Consider the following 21,820-nt stretch of genomic DNA (forward strand, 5'->3'; position numbering starts at 1 on the left):
TCTCACACAGACCTGTCCTGCACAGAGTCTCCTGCTCTGATGCTTGCAAACTGTTACGCTCCTAGGTGGCACACAAGGTTCGTGGACCCACTGTGCCACAGACCGGACTTACCGTGGAGGGGCATGACTAAGCAGCTACCTTGGTGTTCGCTGGAACCTCTAGTGGTGAGGTCAGACTTGTGCGACAGATAAAAAAAAAAAAATCCAAACAGAAAAAAATAGGACCAAAGAGCAATAAATAAAATATGTAAATTTTATTGTTTACAAAAATTGAATAGAATAAGTAATATATGATATATAACAATATGAAAAAGGGAATCCGCGACACCTAGATGCCACATTCAAACTAGGTTTGGTATATAAAAGGCAGGTTAGTTGGTGAAATCCATATATAACATATGCCCAAAGAATATACAATTGGCCATAAGAGAACAGCAAGTGTGGAGATAGAAATAAACAATAGCCGCCAGATAAGAAATTTATGAGTAGCTGAATAAGCAAATATCTCTCAGTCATTGAGTATAAAGTGCAATATACGGTAAGTGGTCCAAAAAACGGACCTACTAATAATGGTGCATAAGAGAAAATAATTGCGCAGCAGATAGCTGCCAGGCGGCACTCCAGGGAGACGCTACGTCTGCTTCTCAGACAGAGCAGGGTGGCCACTTGGGACAAGTTCAGACAGGACAGCCTCTTAGGCGGTAAGTAAGCCGGTGTTCCCGCATGGTGACAGAACGGAACAGCATGCAAGGGCTCTGAGCACAGAGCTATACATACAAAATACTGACCCATCCAAACATTAACTGAAAATTGAAATGGGAATCGTGGACATTGGTCACTCCCAATAGCGGGATTGAAGGGAGAGATCCACCCCACTACCATCCTGCAGATCTCACAAAAAAATAAAAGCCCATGTCATGTTTTCTTAAATCTGACTTGGTCAAATAGATTGACCAAAACGACTTTCTCTCTTTCATCTTCCATTGTAACCACAGCTGTGGCTGTAATTACAATGCTCTCCAGTGGGTTTAGTATACTTCTATGCGCATCCTGGGGGACACATAACGACCCTCATATATGATTCCTCTCACTGCCTCATATACCCCCTCTGTTCAAACTTGGGGGGGTTGAACACCTGTTACCATACAGGATGCCGTGACAGGGCATCCGTCTTTCCTTGTGCCTTCCCAGCTCTGTGGTCCACCATGAAGCTAAAATTTTGCAGACAGAAACCTGACCATGTGAACAGTACCTATATGAGCAGGATTCAGAAAGGTAATGTCTGATGTTGACATGCTGTGTAAAGGCTCATTCATACATCAGTATTTGGTCAGTATTTTGCATCAGTGTTTGATGCCATAACCAGGTATGGAACTTATCGAGAAAAATTATAATTGAAAGACTGACTCCTGTTCTTTGTTTTGGAGACATTCCTGGTTTTGGCATACAAATACTGATGAAATACTGATCAAAAATACTGATGTGTGAAAGAGGCCTATCTTTAGCATAAGGTGCGCAGACCGTGCGCTGGCCGTGCGCTAGTAGGATTTTAGCGTGTGCAGCGCACTTTTGAAGGTGCGCCCGTGTGCGCCGAACGCACCATGTTGCATTTTGGCGCGCTCGGCGCACCTTCAAAAGTGCGCAGCACACTCTAAAATCCTACTAGCGCACGGCCAGCGCACCCTATGCTAGGGTGCGCAGATCGCATGCGGCCGTGTGCGATAGTAGGCGGCGATGACCGGATGGGGCGGGCATGGAGCCGGCAGGGGGCGGGGCTTAGCGGCGCCGAGCGCTGTGTGGAAAATACGCTAGTGTGAAACTAGCCTAAGACGGCTTTATATGTGCATGTGGGTCGCCCTTCTAGGGCTGTGCGGTACTCGGTACCGGGCCGGTATCAGTGGGATGTGTCACAGCAGCAGTGACCCGGACCGTGGCCCTGGGCGCCCAAGCAATAGGAAGATGTAGTGTCTGGCACAGGGGATGTAGCAGTGTCAGGCGGACGGACGCAGGAAGGAATGGTGGACACCAGGGCATGTAGTTCCAAAGCTTTACTCACAGTCTGTAGTGCCCGCTTCTGTGCCGTGTCCTCCGTGTCAGGGACTCAGTCAACCTCCAGGCAAGATGGAAAGCTCCCTTCCACACTCCGCCAACTTATGAGCCTTTCCTGAACGTCTCCTCTATAGCGCCTTTAAGTGTGAAAATATCCAGTACCGTGTTCCACTGGAGTTCCTCCTGACAGATATTCCCAAGAACTCTACTTGCACGGCAGACAGCTGTAGCCTGCTTTGGGGACTCTCTACTCCTAAGTCCCGGCTCTCTATCCGTATTGCTGTTGTGCCCTCAAGTCTTAGATGGGAGTAGTGCATTTACATCCCTCTACTCCATCGGTGTCTGCTGCAGAACCATTAGTGTTCATACAACCTCGGGGACCGGGCCCCGGCCTTGCGCTTAGAACTTCTAGGCAGGGTTCTTCCTCTAACCCACATCCTCTGTGTTCCCTTTTACTCCTACGTTCCGTACTTGTCCTTTCCCTTCTATGGAAGCTCAGGCTTCAGGTCAATGTCCTTCTCCTTCTTTCCTTTCCCATGCCAGCTGGCTCAGGTCACTGAGGCAGCTGCAGCACTACTTCCTCCATCCCTCTTCCAGGGATCCACACTCCTCCCGAGTGGCATCTTCTCTCACTGACCTCCTGTCAGACTGACCTGTAATCCTAAACCATCCCGCTCATATATATATATTCTGACCTCCACCCACCTCCCAGCACGTCTAGTGTTCCAAGCAGGGAACCACCAAAGGTGCTCTGCTTCTCTCTAAGCAAGGAGCCGAAATGTGGTTATGCTGAACTACTCTATTGTGTGGGGTGCGAGTGTTGGAACGTGGTCAGGAGCCTCCAACTTACCTGGATGGTGGGGCACCACACCTTAGGAGAGAGAAAGGTGCAGTACCTCTGTGGCGACTGAGCCTCAGGGGCGCCACATACCCCCCCATTAAACACAGCACGTCCGCGGGCTGCAAGGTAAACAAAGTTGACAGTACAGGAACATACAAATTTTTACAATGCTGAATAAACATTTTCTTATACTAAACTTCCCAATATGAGAGGCACTCATTCTTGAAGGTTGCAAACTGTTATTAATTAACTACCTAAAATTCTAAGTCAAAAGGTGCAATTTTTCCATACCATACTTAATTCAAAGTGCTATTATCTGTTACTCACTATCACTTCAGTATTCTTCATCTTTCCATCTCTAGTACGCATTTTCTTTTCTCTCTCTAGTGCACATTTTCTACTTTCTTTCAAGTGATAACCGTGATGCCTGGTTCACCAAATACGTTTTCAATTCTTTATTCAATTCTCTCATCTCTGTATCAAAAACATTCCTAATTCTATATAAAAGCTATCATAAGACACATTATCAAATACTTCACATTAAAACTTTAAACAATAATTCTTGTAAGTGCTGGACACCGCTCCCAGCCGGGATCTCTTGCAGTGTCCTTTGATTGGAGTCATGCTCCAAATGAGGTAGACTTAATCTTCACAAAGTGTCCATATGTAAAACCAAGAGAGGGCACCTAAAGAGGTGCAACTATTTACAAGTAAAAGTTTTTGGATCACTCCAAGTTCATGATCGCTAGTTCACTAGGAAGGCTGCCAACAACACAGGGCAACACTGGGAAAAACCAAAACTGAACCATGATGGTCAAAAATAGAACAAAAGGCACAACGGTGCAAATAAACCCTCTTGGGTAACGAAAGTTAGTGCAAATTTTTAGTGCTGGTCCCCTCCTGGGGTTCTGGAAGCTTGGGAACTGCTACCAGATGAAAGGAACGCACGGGCAGTCTTTAGGCACTCTTCTTCCTGTGGGGTGAAACCTGTGGCATTCTGTACCTTGGGCACATCTTGACACAAAGGGGCAGTAAATGGTCTCTGCCTGCAGGTCTGGATGAGATCCTCTGGGACTCGCCTGATATTCATGGCATACCAGCCTCTGAAACCTTCATGTCTGGTAAAGGTCACCTTGTCTCCCGGGCTCAGGTTCCTGGCAGGGTGTCCCTTCCTCAAGTGAGGCTCCACATCCCTCCGGTTGAAAAATACATCGGAGATTCGGCTAGGGTCACGAATAAAGCTGAACCCCTTCTCATGGTTCACGTTTAGGTCGTGGCCCCAACCTGCCGCATCTCGGGGACCAAAATGACCGGCATGGACCCGCTCCTTCTGGTCCAAATCTGGGCCTAGTGTTGTGAGTTCATTTTTCCCTTCACCATTGAGGTCTGATGAACTCCCTCCTCTGGTGAAGGAAGGTAGTGAGACTGATTACCAAACACCTGGGCAGCTAGATGATAGCTGGGTGGCTGGAATTGAGGACTGGATATAAGGCTGCCGACGCCCTTCTTCCTGGCTGGTGACTTTCCTGCTGGATTCTTGGAGACCAGTCTGATTCCTGCGTCTCAAAGCTAAGTTTTTCTGCTCTGCTTTGTACTCTTCAGTTTTGTTTTTGTTTTGCCTTGTTTTTTGGGAGTTCTGCCATCCCCGGCCAGGGGTGAGCTGAATTCCATTTTTGTCTCTGATCTGTTGATCTTTTGCTCTGTCTTCAGAATATACCTGAGTGCTGATATAGTCTTTTGAAGCCTAGCGATTTCAGGGCCTGTTTTTCCTATCAGTCGGTTGGCTCATTTTGATAGGGTTTTTGCGGATCGCAGACAGCAGCTTTCCTATCCTGTCCTATGTAGTTAGCTTGGGCCCCATCATTTGCTCAACCTATCTTTCTATCTGTGTTAGTGTTTTCATCTTGCTTCACCATCATTATATGTTGGGGGCTGCCTATTGCTTTGGGGTCTGCTCTGGGGCAGTTTAGTTTTTCCCCCTTTCTGTCTTTAGGCTATGTAGCTATCCGGCTGTGATCAAGGGGTCTAGGGCACCGTAGGAACCCCCCACGGCTACTGCTAGTTGTTGTGGATAGGTTCAGGGGTCTGCAATCCGATAGCTGCCAACCTCTCTGGTTTTTCTGGACTTAGCTGGTATTTTATTTTTTCCTCCTTCGGTGACTCATCATAACAGCCTAGTACCGCTTGCCGGCGCTGCTCCCTCTCCCGGTGTTCAGCTGCCAGTTGCCGGATGGTGGCTTGACAACTAGCCCAGTGCTCATCATACTCCCGCTCCTCCCGGGACCGATCCAGGCTGGTCTGGCACTGCGGCGTCACCTTCAGGGGTTCCGGTGTTCCCCCCTGGGGACTGGTATTCCGATCCCAGACCAGATCTAGCACGACCTGGCCATCCACTGCGACTGTGGTGCATCCCAGGGCCTCCCCAGGTGTCGGGGCATCGGACGTACCTGGGGCCTCCTGGCGACGTGGTCTCTGCTCCAGTGCCGGTGGAAGCGGGCCAGTGGCAGCAGGTGGTGGTTCCGGGTCCGCGGAGGCCTCTGGTGGGACCTGCGCAGCCGCGTCAGGTCCAGGCGGGAGCTTCTCTTCTTCCGTCTCTGCTCCCGGGGCTTCATATAAGTCTTCATGTGGCGGCAGCAAAGGGGTTTTTTCAGATGATGCCGGTGATGCGACGGCGGCAGGCTCCACTGAATCTGCCTGGGGAATCTCCGGTGCAGCGGCGGTGGTCACCGCAGATGTAGGCCCCTCTTGGGCGCGCTGCCAGTTCAGCCTCCACAAGGCCTCCTGCCTCAGCCGCAAACATTGGGTCAGCCGGGCGATTTCATCCTCCAGCTGCTGACAGTTCATCTCCGCTACGGGGTTGGAGCCTTCAGCCATGGCGCGGGGGAGATCCACTACCCGTGCTCCGCAGGCCTCCTTCCCTCTCTCTCCAAGATGGCGTTCTTCTCCCTCCTCTCTCGGCCCCTTTCCCGCCACTGGCTTCTGCCCCTCCTTCCAGGGGCGGCGTCTTCTTCCAGCGCCTCCATAACAAGCCAGTATACGAACCCCTCGGGGGGTGGGCCATGTTGCTGTTACATAGTAATTCAGGCAGGGGAGGCCCAAGACTCTTCTCGGTCTTTTCCTAGGACCTCCCATCTCTTCACGCCCTTCTTCTCCACGCCAACGGCCATTTATAAGGTTCATTTCACAGTCTATTAAACTGGGTCTTCTGCACATTCTCAAAAGTTTTAAGTCCAACGAATCTTAGGCACACAGAACCCGATGGCATCGGGTCTCGTCATCCTGTTCGTGACGCCAAGTTGGGTCGCCCTCCCTGGGCTGCGGGGCACTCGGCACCAGGCCGGCACCAGTGGGCTGTGTCACAGTGGCGGTGACCCGGACCGTGGCCCTGGGCGCCCAAGTAATAGGAAGATGTGAATGGTTTGAATGTTGTTAAATGAATAGTTCGTGACGCCACCTGTGGTGTTAGGCAAGGGAGGTGTTAAGCCGACGCTGCACACAGATCCTCTGGGACAGATGGTGTGGTGCAGCAAGGATGGTATAGCCCTCCACAGGCAGGGCTGTTGTCCCAGGGCAGTGTAGATGTGGAGACACTTAGATGGTGTAGTGTCCGGCGCAGGGGATGTAGCAGTGCCAGGCGGACAGACGCAGGAAGGAATGGAGGACACCAGGGCATGTAGTTCCAAAGCTTTACTCACAGTCTGTAGTGCCCGCTTCTGTGCCGTGTCCTCCGGGTCAGGGACTCAGTCAACCTCAAGGCAAGAAGGAAAGCTCCCTTCCACACTCCGCCAACTTATGTACCCTTCCTGAACGTCTCCTCTATAGCGCCTTTAAGTGTGAAGATCTCCAGTACCGTGTTCCACTGGAGTTCCTCCTGACAGATATTCCCAAGAACTCTACTTTCACAGCAGACAGCTGTAGCCTGCTTCGGGGACTCTCTACTCCTATGTCCCGGCTCTCTATCCGTGTTGCTGTTGTGCCCTCAAGTCTTAGATGGGAGTAGTGCATTTACATAAAAAAAGAGAAATTAATCCAGCTCACCGCACTGCCTTGCTGGTAGGATCCATATCCTGCGCACGGATTTGACTAGGCAGTCAATCAATAATAGGAAAGAAAAAAGAAGTTCCAGCGCCAGGAATGGAAAATTAAAAATCCATTTTATTGTGCCATTGCACATTAAAATTCCAGCAGGTACAGCATATCTGTCGGATGACTACAGAACATCCGACAGATATGCTGTACCTGCTGGAATTTTAATATGCAATGGTACAATAAAATGGATTTTTAATTTTCCATTCCTGGCACTGGAACTTCTTTTTTCTTTCCTATTAGTGCATTTACAGCCCACTACTCCACCGGTGTCTGCTGCAGAACCATTAGTGTCCATACAACCTCGGGGACCGGGCCCCGGCCTTGCGCTTAGAACTTCTAGGCTGGGTTCTTCCTCTAACCCACGTCCTATATGTTCCCTTTTACTCCTACGTTCCGTACTTGTCTTTTCCCTTCTATGGAAGCTCAGGCTTCAGTTCAATGTCTTTCTCCTTCTTTCCTTTCCTGTGCCAGCTGGCTCAGATCACTGAGGCAGCTGCAGCACTCCTTCCTCCATCCCTCTTCCAGGGATCCCCACTCCTCCCGAGTGGCATCCTCTCTCACTGACCTCCTGTCAGACTTACCTGTAATCCTAAACCATCCCGCTCATATATATATTCTGAACTCCACCCACCTCCCAGCACGTCTAGTGTTCCAAGCAGGGAGCCACCAAAGGTTTCCTGCCTCTCTCTAAGCAAGGAGCTGCAATGTGGTTTTGCTGAACTACTCTATTGTGTGGGGTGCGAGTGTTGGAGCGTGGTCAGGAGCCCCCAACTTACCTGGATGGTGGGGCACCACACCTTAGGAGAAGGTGCAGTACCTCTGTGGCGACTGAGCCTCAGGGGCACCACAGATATACTCTGTAACAATTATGTGGGTACTATGGAATCTGCTTGCGTAGGATAAAATGAATCTGAGACCAAAGTTGAGACAAATAAGTGTATTTAACAAAGCAAGAAGTGAAACAAAAACTAACAGAGATTTTCCTGCAATTGTAACGATGTGCACAGCACAAAACAGAAATGCTCAGCAAACTTTAGTGGTCGCGCCCCGCTATTACGCACAAGTCCAGCAGTAATATGAATAGAGAGTACGCACGGCACTTAACGTATAAGTCCAGCAATTATATGAAGCAAAAGTGCGCATGGCTCTTAAACGTAAAAATCCAGCAATAATATGAGCAAGAGTGCGCATGGCACTTAACGTAGAAGTACAGCAATACACAGGTGGAGCATTAACAGGACAAGGTTACTAAATGTACCTTTTGGGCTGAAAAGTCCTGCTCAAGTCCAGCACTGCAGCTCACACAGATACAGTCCAAGAAGTGATAACAATGTCAGAATTTCTTACTGACCACGGAAGTTCCAGAGATGAGTAGCACCACACTAGAAGTCCGGACAATAAGTAACACCGGCCAGGATCAGGATGCCACACCAGAGGACTAAAGGCAGCTGTAAGTGGAGAGGCAGAGCACCGAGTAACGAGCAGCAGCAGGAATTCCAGAAGCAGACCAGGAGGCAGCTCAGAAGCCAGCAGCAACAAAATACTCAGGCAAGGTGTATCTCCTGAGCCGGACTTAAATAGCATGACAGACAGAGGAAGTTCAAGGGCAGGGCGAAGTACCAGTCTCCATCTTGGACGAGGGCAAAACAGGCTCCATGGAACATCCGGAACCCTTAAATACCCTGTAATTCAGTTTTCCAACCTTTTCTCGGACTTCATTTGGCCCTTGCCACTTGGCCATGAGCTTACTTTCTGCGGTGGACACTAAAGGTACCGTTACACTTAGTGATGCACCAGCGATCCCGACAACGCTATGGATCGCTGGTGCATCGCTAAGTGGTCACTAGTGAGCTGCCACACAGGCAGATCTCACCAGCGACATAGCAGGGGTCGGGGGTCGCTACTTACCTGTCAGATGCGGCGATCCTGATGTCCTCCCGCCCGCGTCCACGCGTCGCTCGTCCGCGACACAGGAAGCCCAGCAGGAAACGCCCGACTAGAAATGGTCCAGGACGTTCTCGCGCGATCAGCGATAACCAGCGGGGGAGCGGTCGGAGGTAAATATCAGACATAGCGATATCGCTAGCAATATCGCTATAACGTCACAAAAACCAGTGACGTTACAGCGATATTGCTAGAGATATCGCTATGTGTAACGGGGGCTTAAAACTAATACCTGATCCCCTTGTTTAAAGGACCTGACTGTGGCCTTTTTATTATATGCTGCCTGGGCATCCAGAAGGTGTTACTTTACTATTGGCATCACCGGCGCGACCCGGTCCTAAAAACTGGCCACATGCTCTATTATGCTTTTATGGGGAGTATACTCCTGTTCCCACGTCTCTTTGGCTACGTCCAGAAGACCCCTGGTATGTCTACTGTATAATTGTTCAAATGGAGAGAACCCTGTTGAGGTCTGTGGTGCCTCTCAGACAGCAAACATTAAATGGGGCAGTAGCATATCCCAATACTTCCTATCGCTGGAGACCACTTTTTTTTATCATAGATTTAAGGGTCTTGTTAAATCTTTCCACTAGACCAGGTGTCTCAAACACGCGGCCCGCGGGCCGCATGCGGCCCCTGAGGCAGTCATCTGCGGCCCGCAGTGCACCACATGTCTCACTCCCTGTTGATGGCTGTTCTGTGTGCACAGGACCTGGGATGAGGTCATAGGAGGGGGAGGATTCAGGGGTCACATGATCAGGGCCCTCAGTGTATGCAAGACTCTGCGGTCTGTGCTGGTTGTCATGGTGCTGGATGCCGGTAAGTTTATGTATGGGGTCAGGAGGGGTTTACGGGGTGGATGTAGCAGAGCCGTGTGTGTACAAGGTGTACGGAGCAGAGCCATGTGTGTACAAGGTGTGCGGAGCCACGTGTGTACGGAGTGGAGCTGTGTGTGTACGAGGTGTACGGTGTGGAGCCGTGTGTGTACAAGGTGTATGGACCGGAGCCGCGTGTGAACGAGGTGTACGGAGCGTAGCCGCGCGTGTACGAGGTGTACGGAGTGTTACGTGCTACAGAACCATGTCCCTAATGCATCAGCCCACAGGCTGCGACCCTGGGCAGAGGGGACACGATATTCTCCTTTTGTCCGCCCTCCCCCCACCTTTGTAATTCCCACAGTAAACATCGGCAGGCTCCGGCCACCTGCGGCTTTTGTAATGCATGTCTGGCCTGCCGCTTTTCTATTGGCCTGCCCTCTGTATCTGTGTGATATATTCTGTGTCCTGTGAGTAAAGTGTTGTCAGACTGGAAATACGTGGAGAAGCAGTGATCTTTTATATGAGCCCATGTAACCAAGGAAATTCAGCCAGCGTCATTCATTCAGACTCCAGCAAACGCAGAGCGGACGTCCGAAAACACGGGGTAGTACTGAAAGAGGTACTCCAGCTTGGTAGACCCCGTTACACTGGTGGCAGCGGCGGGATATGTTACCCCTTCTACAGGAGGAAAGGAATGAATGGAAAATAACTACCAGAAGTTAAAGAGGACTACATTAAAAGATCTGGTGGAAGCCCGAGGGTTGATCGCCAGCAACAAAACAAAAGCGGATTTGATAGCAGCCATCATTGAACACGACAGTGCAGCGCCCCCCAATGTGAATGTGGAGGAGACCGAATTCCAGAGGGAGGTAAAGAACAGACTGGCGTTCTATGGCCCAAATCCTGCAGTAGAGATCCTTCATTTCAGCGGGCACACCGCGTTTTCCCTGGCGTCCTCCACTTCAGCGGTCACACCGCAGGATATTTAAGGCTAGAGGAAGCAGCGCCATACAAAATAAGTGACTTAGATCACTATACCAGCGCATTACCTCTCCTTATATATATTAAATTCAGATATGCTTTTTTAGAGAAGTTCTGATGAAGATCCGTTGTCGGATCGAAAACGTTTAACATACAATCTGGATGCAAATAAAACAAAGGATCTAATCCACTTTGCCATTTGAGTGCCAAGTTTTTTTACATTATTACGTGGGCTGGAGACCCTACTTGTGCACCTACTACCATTTATTTGAAGAGTGCCTTGTTGCTTCTATATCATGATGCCAGGAGGCCGCAGTTGTCCGGATCAAAGGTGGTCACTAGGGGCCCGCCCATGGACCTGGAGGGCCCCAAACCACTGAAGATTGTAGGGGGACCAGCTAGAAACCCGGCCTACCACAGTCCCCCTGGGGCGCGATGCCACACCTGTCGTCAGCTGGGTCACCTGCAAAGACAATGTCCCAACCGGACTCCGCATACCCAGTGGCCAAAGGCAGGAACAGCTACCTTCAGCCGGGCTGCTGTACACTGCTACCAAGGTGAAGCTGACCCGGCATTGGGGGCTACGACTAACCAAGGGGTAGAAGAGATGGCGGAAGAGCTGCATGAAGTAGACCCCGTGCAGGCAGCCCGGGCAGATAATCGACAACAGCATCGACAGGTCGTGTGGGTTAATGGGAAACGTATGCAGGGACTAAGAGATTCTGGGGCAACTTTGACCCTTGTGAAGCCTCATCTCGTCCGGGACCAAGAGAAGGCGGACCGGACAGTGGCAGTCCGTGTAGCAGGGGGAGCTATACATCGACTGCCCACTGCCAGGATTCACCTGAACTGGGGAGTCTGGGATGGCCTTCTTGAGGTCGGCTTGATGGAGGATTTGCCTGCAAACGTCTTGCTGGGAAATGACTTGGGGCCCATGTTGTCTGCATTCTCGGTGGCCCCTCTGGCTGAGACCTATCCTGTGACCACCTGGAGACAAGCTCGAGCTGCGGAGGCGGAATCACACTCAGAGGAGGCTCAGGTAAGACATCCCAGCCCTACACGTATTCCCATAGCTAGACACATCTCTTGGGCCACCCCAGATGAATTTAAGAGGGAGTTACTTGAGGATCCTTCATTAGAGGGATATCGTGGGAAGGCACAGGAGGGGAGAGAAGTACTGGAAGGGGAACAGTTTGTATGGAAGCAGGGACTCCTCTACCGGATCACTGAGCAGCACCACACAGGGACGAGCCCCACTATAAAACAACAGCTGGTAGTTCCCAAGAAGTATAGGCAGAAGTTACTGCGAATCTCTCATGATATACCCTTGGCCGGGCACTTCGGCGTCAGTCGCACCAGGCATCATCTGACACAAAACTTCTTTTGGCCGGGGGTAACCTATGATGTTCGTCAGTACTGCCAGACCTGTGACAGTTGTCAGCATTGGCAAGAGGGGGGATCGATGCAAGGCCAAATTACGCCCCCTCCCCATTTTGGAGGAACCATTTAGCCGAGTAGCGGTCGATCTGATAGGGCCGTTAGCCAAACCCAGTCCGTCCGGGAAAAGGTATATATTGACAGTGGTAGATTATGCCACATGGTATCCAGAGGCGGTTGCGTTACCTAACATTCTGGCAGAGACGGTGGCGGCCGCCCTGCTCCAGGTTTTCTCACGGGTTGGATTTCCCCGGGAGATTATCTCGGACCAGGGTACCCAGTTTACAGCAGAGGTGACCAACCAACTGTGGAAGCTGTGCGGCGTAAAGTCCATTAGAAGCGCCCCGTACCACCCGCAAACCAGTGGGTTGTGTGAACGCTTTAACGGGACATTAAAACAGCTCATTGGGACTTTTACCAGGATCTACAGGGACTGGGAGAAATTCTTGCCACACCTCCTGTTTGCCTATTGGGAGGTGCCCCAAGAATCCTCGGGATTCTCCCCGTTCGAGCTGGTATACGGGAGACGGGTAAGGGGACCCCTAGACTTAGTGCTGGAACACTGGGAGGGGGAGGGCCTCATAGAAGGGGTACCTATTGTACCCTATGTGCTGGAATTCTGGGACCGCCTACAGGAGCTGACCCAGGTTGTGCGTGAGAACCTGCAGGCGACCCAGTGGCGCCAGCGCGTACGGTACGATCGGAGGGCCAGAAAGCGCACTTTGGAAATAGGACAGAAGGTCCTGGTGTTAGAGCCCACTAAGCAGAATAAGTTTCAAGCTGCATGGCAGGGGCCCTACCAGGTAGTCGGGAAAATAGCCGACACAACCTATAATGTCGCCGATTGTGACGACCCCAGGGTTATCCGCATGTTCCACGTGAATATGCTGAAGCCCTACCGGGAGTGCCCTGAAGAGGTAGTCGCCATTTGTGCACCTGAAGCAGAGGATTTAGCCGGACTTCCCTTGCCGGATGTCTTAGGGGAAAGGACTCCGTTTAAAACATGGGACGAGGTACACTTGGGTGAAGACCTAGGCCCCTGGGAGAGACAGCAGGCGGAGGCGTTGTTGAGGCTGACACAGAATATGTTTTCAGAGAGACCGGGGTACACTCGCCTGGCACAACACAAGGTTGAGACCCAGGATCAGACCCCCCTACGACAAAACCCCTTCCGCGTCCCTGAGTCTGTACGAGAGGGGATGCGACAAGAGATACAAGAGATGCTGCGTTTAGGGGTCATTGAAGAGTCAGATAGTCCCTGGGCATCCCCCGTAGTGTTAGTGCCCAAGAAGGATGGGACTACACGGTTTTGTGTAGACTATCGTAAGCTCAATGAGAAAACAGTGACGGATGCATACCCCATGCCGCGTGTGGATGAGTTGTTAGACCGGCTGGCAGGGGCAAAGTATTTGACCACCATCGATCTATGCAAAGGCTACTGGCAGATTCCCCTTAGTCCTGACTTTATTCCCAAGTCGGCATTTGTCATCCCGTTCGGCTTATTCTAGTTTCGAGTTATGCCATTCGGGATGAAGAATGCCCCGGCAACCTTCCAAAGGCTGGCTGACCGGCTTCTGGATGGTCTCCAGGACTATGCTTGTGCCTACCTGGACGACATCGCCATCTACAGTGCGACATGGGAAAAGCATCTAAATCACCTAGAGACAGTATTGGACAGGATCCACAGGCCGGAATCACCCTGAACCCAAACAAGTGTCAAGTGGGCAAAGCAGAGGTTCAGTATTTAGGGCATTGGGTGGGAAGTGGGAAACAGCGACCAGAACCAGCCAAGACTGAGGCCATAGCCAAATGGCCCATCCCACGCACTAAAACCCAGGTCATGGCGTTTCTAGGGGCAGCGGGGTATTACAGGAAATTCGTTCCCAATTACAGCAGCGTAGCCAAGCCCCTCACTGATCTGACCCATAAGAACCAACCCAGCCAGGTAACCTGGACCTCAGAGTGTGAGGAAGCCTTCCATCAACTAAAGGACGCCCTCACCAATACTCCTGTATTGGCCGCACCCAATCCAACTAAACGTTTCCTGGTTCACACAGACGCTTCTATGTTTGGATTGGGGGCAGTACTGAGCCAAGTCAGGCCGGACGGCCAAGAACACCCGGTAGCTTACCTGAGTCGGAAACTACTGCCCCGTGAAGTAAGCTATGTGGCCATCGAGAAGGAGTGCCTGGCGGTAGTATGGGCACTCAACAAGTTGCAACCATATTTGTATGGACAACAGTTTTCCCTCCTAGCGGACCATAATCCCCTAGTCTGGCTTAATCGGGTCTCCGGAGACAACGCCAGATTGCTGCGGTGGAGTTTAGCCCTACAGCCTCTGGACTTCACCATCCACCACAGACCCGGCAAACAAAACGGTAACGCCGATGGACCAAGTCGACAAACGGAACTTGTACCAACCCCATAAACTTCGGTCATCCCCAAACCGATCCGTTGAGGATCAGACTGTGTATGCCGATCACGTCGCTGAAAAGGGGGAGCCGTGTTACGTGCTGAGCGAAGATATGCGTGTATTTTGGCATGGGGGGCCCCATGTGAAAGTTCGCACAAGGGCCCATAACTTTGTAGTTACACCACTGCTCACGCTAGAAGAGAGGAAGAGTACGCCGCTCCGTAGTGGCTGTGGCCCTGCGTGATGACATCCCTCTGGCGCTGTGTAATGACATCATGTCAGCGCGCAGAGAGCGGAGATGTGACTTTCCCCCCATTGCTGGATTTTGCAGGTGACTGTGGCTGTGCGTGTACAGCGAGATGATAGCGCCGGCTCACATGCAGAGCCGACAACATCATCCGCTGAGGTAAGCTGTATATCGCAGCTGACAACCTATTTGAATGGCCTCAATCGGTATTAGCACCGATCGCGGCCATTTAACCCCTTAGATACTGCTATCATTTGTGACTGTATTAAGTTTGAAAGGAATGCGGCCCGAATGCTTAAATTTTTTTTATGTGCGGCCCATTCACTCTGCCGAGTTTGAGACCCCTGCACTAGGCCATCGGTCTGTGGATGGTACACCGATGTGCGTAAGTTGTTTAATCTAGCGCAACTTACACAGTTCCTTTGACACCTTGGACATAAAAGAAGTACCCTGATCCAAAGGATCTTTTGAACCCCTTGGTGACCATCCTGCATGTATTTCTTTTGGTCACTGGTAACTTACAAATATAATTCAAACTTTATCCTCTGGTTCTCAGCCGAATCGTCCATAACAGTTCGTATCAAATCCGTTGCCGTGGACGACTGCACCACTGTACCATTCGTGGATGCGTTAATGACTTTGCCTTCTGTGGCCTGTGTTCAGTCTCACACAGACCTGTCCTGCACTGAGTCTCATGCGCTGATGTTTGCATACAAAACACAGACCCACCCAAACCTTAACTTGAAATGGGAATTGTGGATATGGGCCACTCCAAAGTCCCAGACTGGAGGAAGAAGTCTGCCCCACTACCATCCTGCAGATCTCTCCAAAAATAAAAGCCCATGCCAGGTTTTCTTAAATCTGCTTGGTCAAATATTTTGATCAAATCCACACCCTCTTTTATGTTGCATTGTAACCACAGCTGTGGCTGTAATTACAATGCAGTCTAGCTGATTAAGTATGCTTCTATGCGTATCCTGGGCGACACATAATGACCCTCGTATATTATTCCCTTCACTGCTTCACACTTACTTAATTTCAAAAATGGTTTTATTGAAATTTATGACGTTAAAGAGCAAAATGCTTAGAAACATATTCCCTCGCAGGGGAATTTTTAACTTATCATGACTTACATATAACCTACAGGGGTAGAGACAAGACAACTACAACAAGAGGGTAAAACAGTAGAGAAGGGGAACATTAAATCCACAGTGTACATTAAAGTAACTTTAGTACTTTTTCAATAGCCTTTTTGTAAAGGGCGTTTCATTCCAACCTCGTCTGCACCACGAGTCCATGACAAACATATAATGATTATATACCTTGGCTTTCAGTCTAGATTCAATCCCCCACCTCCATTGTCTGGGTATATTATGGTGATATGCGCAAGATTTGGTCCATTTGTGTGTTTGGGTCCAAGTTCATTCATGGCCCCCAAATCTTAAAGAACTGATCCCACATATCATTTCTAGTAGCTTCAATGTGTTCATAGAGCATAATATTGTTCATTTTTTCTTTAACAAGTAATAATGACAGTGTTGGGGATTCCATTTTGCCGCTATATGAATTTTGGTGGCCATGAAGAGGAAGTTTACCAATTTATGGAGACTTCTGGGAAGAGACGGGTGCTTCGCCCCTAGAAGAAAAACCGAAGGTTCTAAAGCAATTTTCCTGCCTGTCAATTGATTCACAATATGTCGCACTCCATGCCAGAGGTCCGAGACCACTGGGCAAGTCCACCAGATATGTTTCATATCTCCCGGAAGGTCACAGCCCCGATAACAAAGCACTGATACATTTGGGTATATACTATGAAGTTTGGCTGGGACAAGATATGTCCTGTGGAGAACCTTCAATGAGGTCTCCACAAGGGATGATTGGTGGCTTCCCTTGGACAACATATCACAACAGGATCTCCTGTCCTTCAATGGCAAATCAAATCCCATTTCCTCTTCCCATTGTATCATAAATTTCAGTTTTTTCTCATCATGGGGTGGGTTAAGAATTGAGTATATTGAGGATATGGTTCCGTTTCCCATTGGGTCATTAATGCACTTTTGCTCAAAACTGGACACACGTAGAGGGTTTTTGTTTGGGAGAAGACTATTTGCAAAGTGGAGGACCTGGTTTATACGCATTGTCTCTCCAACTGGTGGTTCGTATTTTCAAATAAATTCCGGTCTGTCTAGCATAATGTTAAGTGGAGAGCACAAATGCTTTAATGTAGTGATCCCTCTCAAGAGCCACCATGCGAACGTTTTTGGATTGAGGCCCGGTAACATAGTAACATAGTAACATAGTTATTAAGGTTGAAGGGAGACTTTAAGTCCATCTAGTTCAACCCATATCCTATCCTAACTTGCCCTAACATGTTGATCCAGAGGAAGGCAAAAAAAACCCATGTGGCAACAGTAAGCTTCACATTGGGGAAAAAAATTCCTTCCCGACTCCACATACGGCAATCAGACTAGCTCCCTGGATCAACGCAATATTAAGGAGACTAGTGTATATACCCTGTAATATTATACTTTTCAAGAAAGGCATCCAGTCCCTTCTTAAATTTTAGTAGTGAATCACTCATTACAACATCATATGGCAGAGAGTTCCATAGTCTCACTGCTCTTACAGTAAAGAATCCGCGTCTGTGAGTATGCTTAAACCTTCTTTCCTCCAGACGTAGAGGATGCCCCCTTGTCCCCGTCACAGGTCTAAGAGTAAAAAGATCATTAGAAAGGTCTTTGTATTGTCCCCGCATATATTTATACATTGTAATAAGATCACCCCTAAGCCTTCGATTCTCCAAACTAAATAACCCCAAGTGTAATAACCTGTCTTGGTATTGCAGACCCCCTAGTTCCCTAATAACCTTGGTCGCTCTTCTCTGCACCCGCTCCAGTTCAGCTATGTCTTTCTTATACACCGGAGACCAGAACTGTACACAGTATTCTAAGTGTGGTCGCACTAGTGACTTATATAGAGGTAAAATTATGTTCTCATGAGCATCTATGCCTCTTTTAATGCATCCCATTATTTTATTTGCCTTTGCAGCAGCTGCTTGACTCTGGCCACTAAATGTGAGTTTGTCGTCCACCCATACACCCAGGTCTTTTTCAGTGACTGTTTTGCCCAGTGTTTTACAATTAAGCACATAATTATACATCTTGTTCGTTCTACCCAAGTGCATGACCTTACATTTTTCCCAATTAAAGCTCATTTGCCATTTATCAGCCCAAGCTTCTAGTTTACATAAATCCTCCTGTAATATAAAATTGTCCTCCTCTGTATTAATTACCCTGCAGAGTTTAGTGTCATCTGCAAATATTGAAATTCTACTCTCTATGCCCCCTACAAGGTCATTAATAAATATGTTAAAAAGAAGCGGGCCCAAAACTGACCCTTGTGGTACCCCACTGCTAACCGTGACCCAGTCCGAGTGTGCTCCATTAATAACCACCCTTTGTTTCCTATCCCTGAGCCAGCTCTTAACCCACCTACACATATTTTCCCCTATCCCCATTGTTCTCATTTTATGTATCAACCTTTTGTGTGGCACCGTATCAAAAGCTTTTGAAAAGTCCATGTACACCACGTCCACTGCATTCCCTTGGTCCAGTCCGGAACTTACCTCTTCATAAAAGCTTATCAGATTAGTCTGACAGGAACGGTCTCTTCAGTTCAATAAGGAATAAATTCTTGGACTTTGAGTGCGCTGCCGGACAGATTCAATAACCACACAAGGTTAAAAAAGTTAACCCTTTAATCCCTACGCGTTTCGAAGCATAACGCTTCTTCTTCAGGGGTTGATACCCCTGAAGAAGAAGCGTTATGCTTCGAAACGCGTAGGGATTAAAGGGTTAACTTTTTTAACCTTGTGTGGTTATTGAATCTGTCCGGCAGCGCACTCAAAGTCCAAGAATTTATTCCTTATTGAACTGTGGTACGGTTCCGCTGTGGACCGTTGGACGTGCAGCAGGCTGACTTACTATACAGGCTTTATTTTCTCTTTGAGAAGGTGAGTTCAATACTTTCAGTATTTGTACATTTTACCCGGATAAGACCCTATTGCGCTTTTGTTTCAACCCTTTAGTGAAAATAATCAGGAACGGTCTCTTGTAAACCCATGTTGATATTGGGTCATAAGGTTATTCTTCTCCAGATACTCCAGTATAGTATCTCTTAGAACAGAGTTCCCCAACTCCAGTCCTCAAGGCCCACCAACAGGTCATGTTTTCAGGATTTCCCTTGTATTGTACAGGTGATGCAATTATCACCTGGGCAATACTAAGGAAATCCTGAAAACCTGACCTGTTGGTGGGCCTTGAGGACTGGAGTTGGGGAACCCTGTCTTAGAAAACCCTCCAGGATTTTACCCACAGTTGAGGTTAAACTTACTGGCCTATAATTTCCAAGTTCAGTTTTTGTCCCCTTTTTGAATATTGGCACCACATTTGCTATACGCCAGTCCTGTGGTACAGACCCTGTTATTATGGAATCTTTAAAGATTAAAAATAGTGGTCTATCTATGACTGTGCTTAATTCCTGCAGTACTCGGGGGTGTATCCCATCCGGGCCCGGGGATTTGTCAATTTTAGTGATTTGTAGACGCCGCCGTACTTCCTGCTGGGTTAAGCAGGTGACATTTAATGGAGAATTTTTAACCCTGATCATGTTATCCGTCATGGGATTTTCTTGTGTAAATACTGTTGAAAAAAAGTCATTTAGCATATTGGCTTTTTCCTCATCCTCATCCACCATTTCATCCAGGCTATTTTTAAGGGGGCCAACACTATCATTTTTTAGCTTCTTACTATTTATGTAGTTAAAGAATATTTTGGGATTATTTTTACTTTCTCTGGCAATGAGTCTCTCTGTCTCAATCTTTGCTGTCTTGATTTGCTTTTTACAGAATTTATTTAATCTTCTGTATTTATTTAATGCCTCATCACTACCTACTTGCTTTAATTCTCTAAATGCTTTATTTTTATCTCTTATTGCTCCCCTTACAGCTCTATTTAGCCATAGTGGTTTCCTCCTATTTCTAGCATGTTTATTCCCATACGGTATATATTGTGCACAGGTCCTGTTCAGGATGCTAATAAACGTCTGCCATTTTCTTTGTGTATTTTTATGTCTCAGGATATCGTCCCAGTTAATTGCACCAAGATCATCTCTCATCCGTTGGAAATTTGCCTTCCTGAAGTTTAGTGTCCTTGTAACCCCTCTACTACACATCTTATTAAAGGATACATAAAAACTTATTAATTTGTGATCAGTATTACCCAAGTGACCCTCAACCCTTACATTTGATATGCGGTCTGGCCTGTTGGTTAATATTAGGTCTAGCAGTGCCCCCCCTCTTGTTGGGTCCTGAACCAGTTGTGAAAGGTCATTGTCTCTCATCGTTGTCAAAAACCTATTACCTTTGCTGGAACTGCAGGTTTCGGTTCCCCAATGTATTTCAGGGTAGTTGAAGTCCCCCATAATAATGACTTCTCCTTGAGTCGCTGCTTCATCTATTTGCTTTATGAGGATATTCTCTGTTGCTTCCATTATTTTTGGAGATTTATAACAAACCCCTATCAGTAATTTATTATTTTTCCCCCCTCCCCTTATCTCTACCCACAGGGACTCTACATTTTCATTAGATTCATATATATTATCACGAAGGATGGGTTTTAAGGATGATTTTACATATAAACACACGCCTCCCCCTCGCTTATTTGTACGGTCATTTCTGAACAGACTATAGCCCTGTAAATTAACAGCCCAGTCATGGCTCTCATCCAGCCATGTCTCAGATATCCCCACCATGTCATAATTATGCTCCAACAACATTAACTCCAATTCCTCCATTTTGTTGGCGAGGCTTCTGGCATTAGTATACATGCACTTTATGTATCTCTCTGTACCTCTATTCTTTCTTAAATTATTAACTGTTCTAACCCCACCCCCCATGCCACCTCCACCCCCAATGTCATTATTTGTGCCCAGGTCTCTATCTGCACTGTCTTCCCCTCCTATAAAAGGAATACCCTCCCCCCCCGTCCCTAGTTTAAACACTCCTCCAACCTTCTAGCCATTTTCTCCCCCAGCACAGCTGCACCCTCCCCATTGAGGTGCAGCCCGTCCCTAGCGTAGAACCTGTAGCCAACTGAGAAGTCGGCCCAGTTCTCCAGGAACCCAAACTCCTCCTTCCTACACCAATTCCTGAGCCACTTATTAACCTCCCTAATCTCCCGTTGCCTCTCTGGCGTGGCACGTGGTACAGGAAGTATTTCCGAAAATACCACCTTGGAGGTCCTTGCTTTAAGCTTACAGCCTAATTCCCTGAAATCATCTTTAAGGACCGTCCACCTACCTCTAACTTTGTCATTTGTGCCAATGTGCACCATGACCGCTGGATCCTCTCCAGCCCCTCCCAGTAATCTGTCAACCCGATCAGCGATGTGTCGGACTCGGGTTGCACAAATGGGTTGGAGGTCAAAGGGGATGGTTCAGACTGTAGCTTATATTTGAATCTAGCTTTCCTCCAAAGGATAAGGGAGTGTACTGTAAAGGGAGCCGTTAAAATTATACCTTTTGGAATTTTTTCCATGGACCACATCAGACCTGGTGGTGAAAATGGTTTGACAAGATGTGACTCTAAGTGGACCCATCTCGGTTTATTGTCTTGGGAACTTCACACTTACTTAAATGCTAAAATTAACTTTTGTAATTGTCTTTCATTAAAAAACTTTACAGCCTTCGTCTTCTGGAGCCTCTGCGTTGCAGTCTGCAGAATGAGTTAACTGATAATCCATCAGTGAGCTCACTATAACGCTCCAATGGGAGAGTTTGCAATGCTCTTATCTGTCTTTTTCTGAGCTCCTCTCAGCTGATTTATGACCGCAGACAACATAAAAGTTAAATTTGCAGGAAAACAAAGTCTGTAAAAGCCAAAACGGTGCAATATTTTTAGTAAAGCCCAATTGCAAAAATGATTTTTAATTCCAAATACTTGT

At 48.2% G+C, this 21,820-nt stretch overlaps 1 protein-coding gene across 1 annotated transcript in view; it reads left to right on the forward strand.

The window, feature by feature from the left end:
- The window catches only part of ST6GALNAC6 (ST6 N-acetylgalactosaminide alpha-2,6-sialyltransferase 6), a 70,369-nt gene that overhangs the window by 38,930 nt on the left and 9,619 nt on the right, over positions 1–21,820 (forward strand).

This window comes from Dendrobates tinctorius, unplaced genomic scaffold (genome assembly GCF_039654945.1).
Source record: "Dendrobates tinctorius isolate UK_male_01 unplaced genomic scaffold, ASM3965494v1 ptg000120l, whole genome shotgun sequence".
Taxonomy (NCBI): Eukaryota; Metazoa; Chordata; class Amphibia; order Anura; family Dendrobatidae; genus Dendrobates; species Dendrobates tinctorius.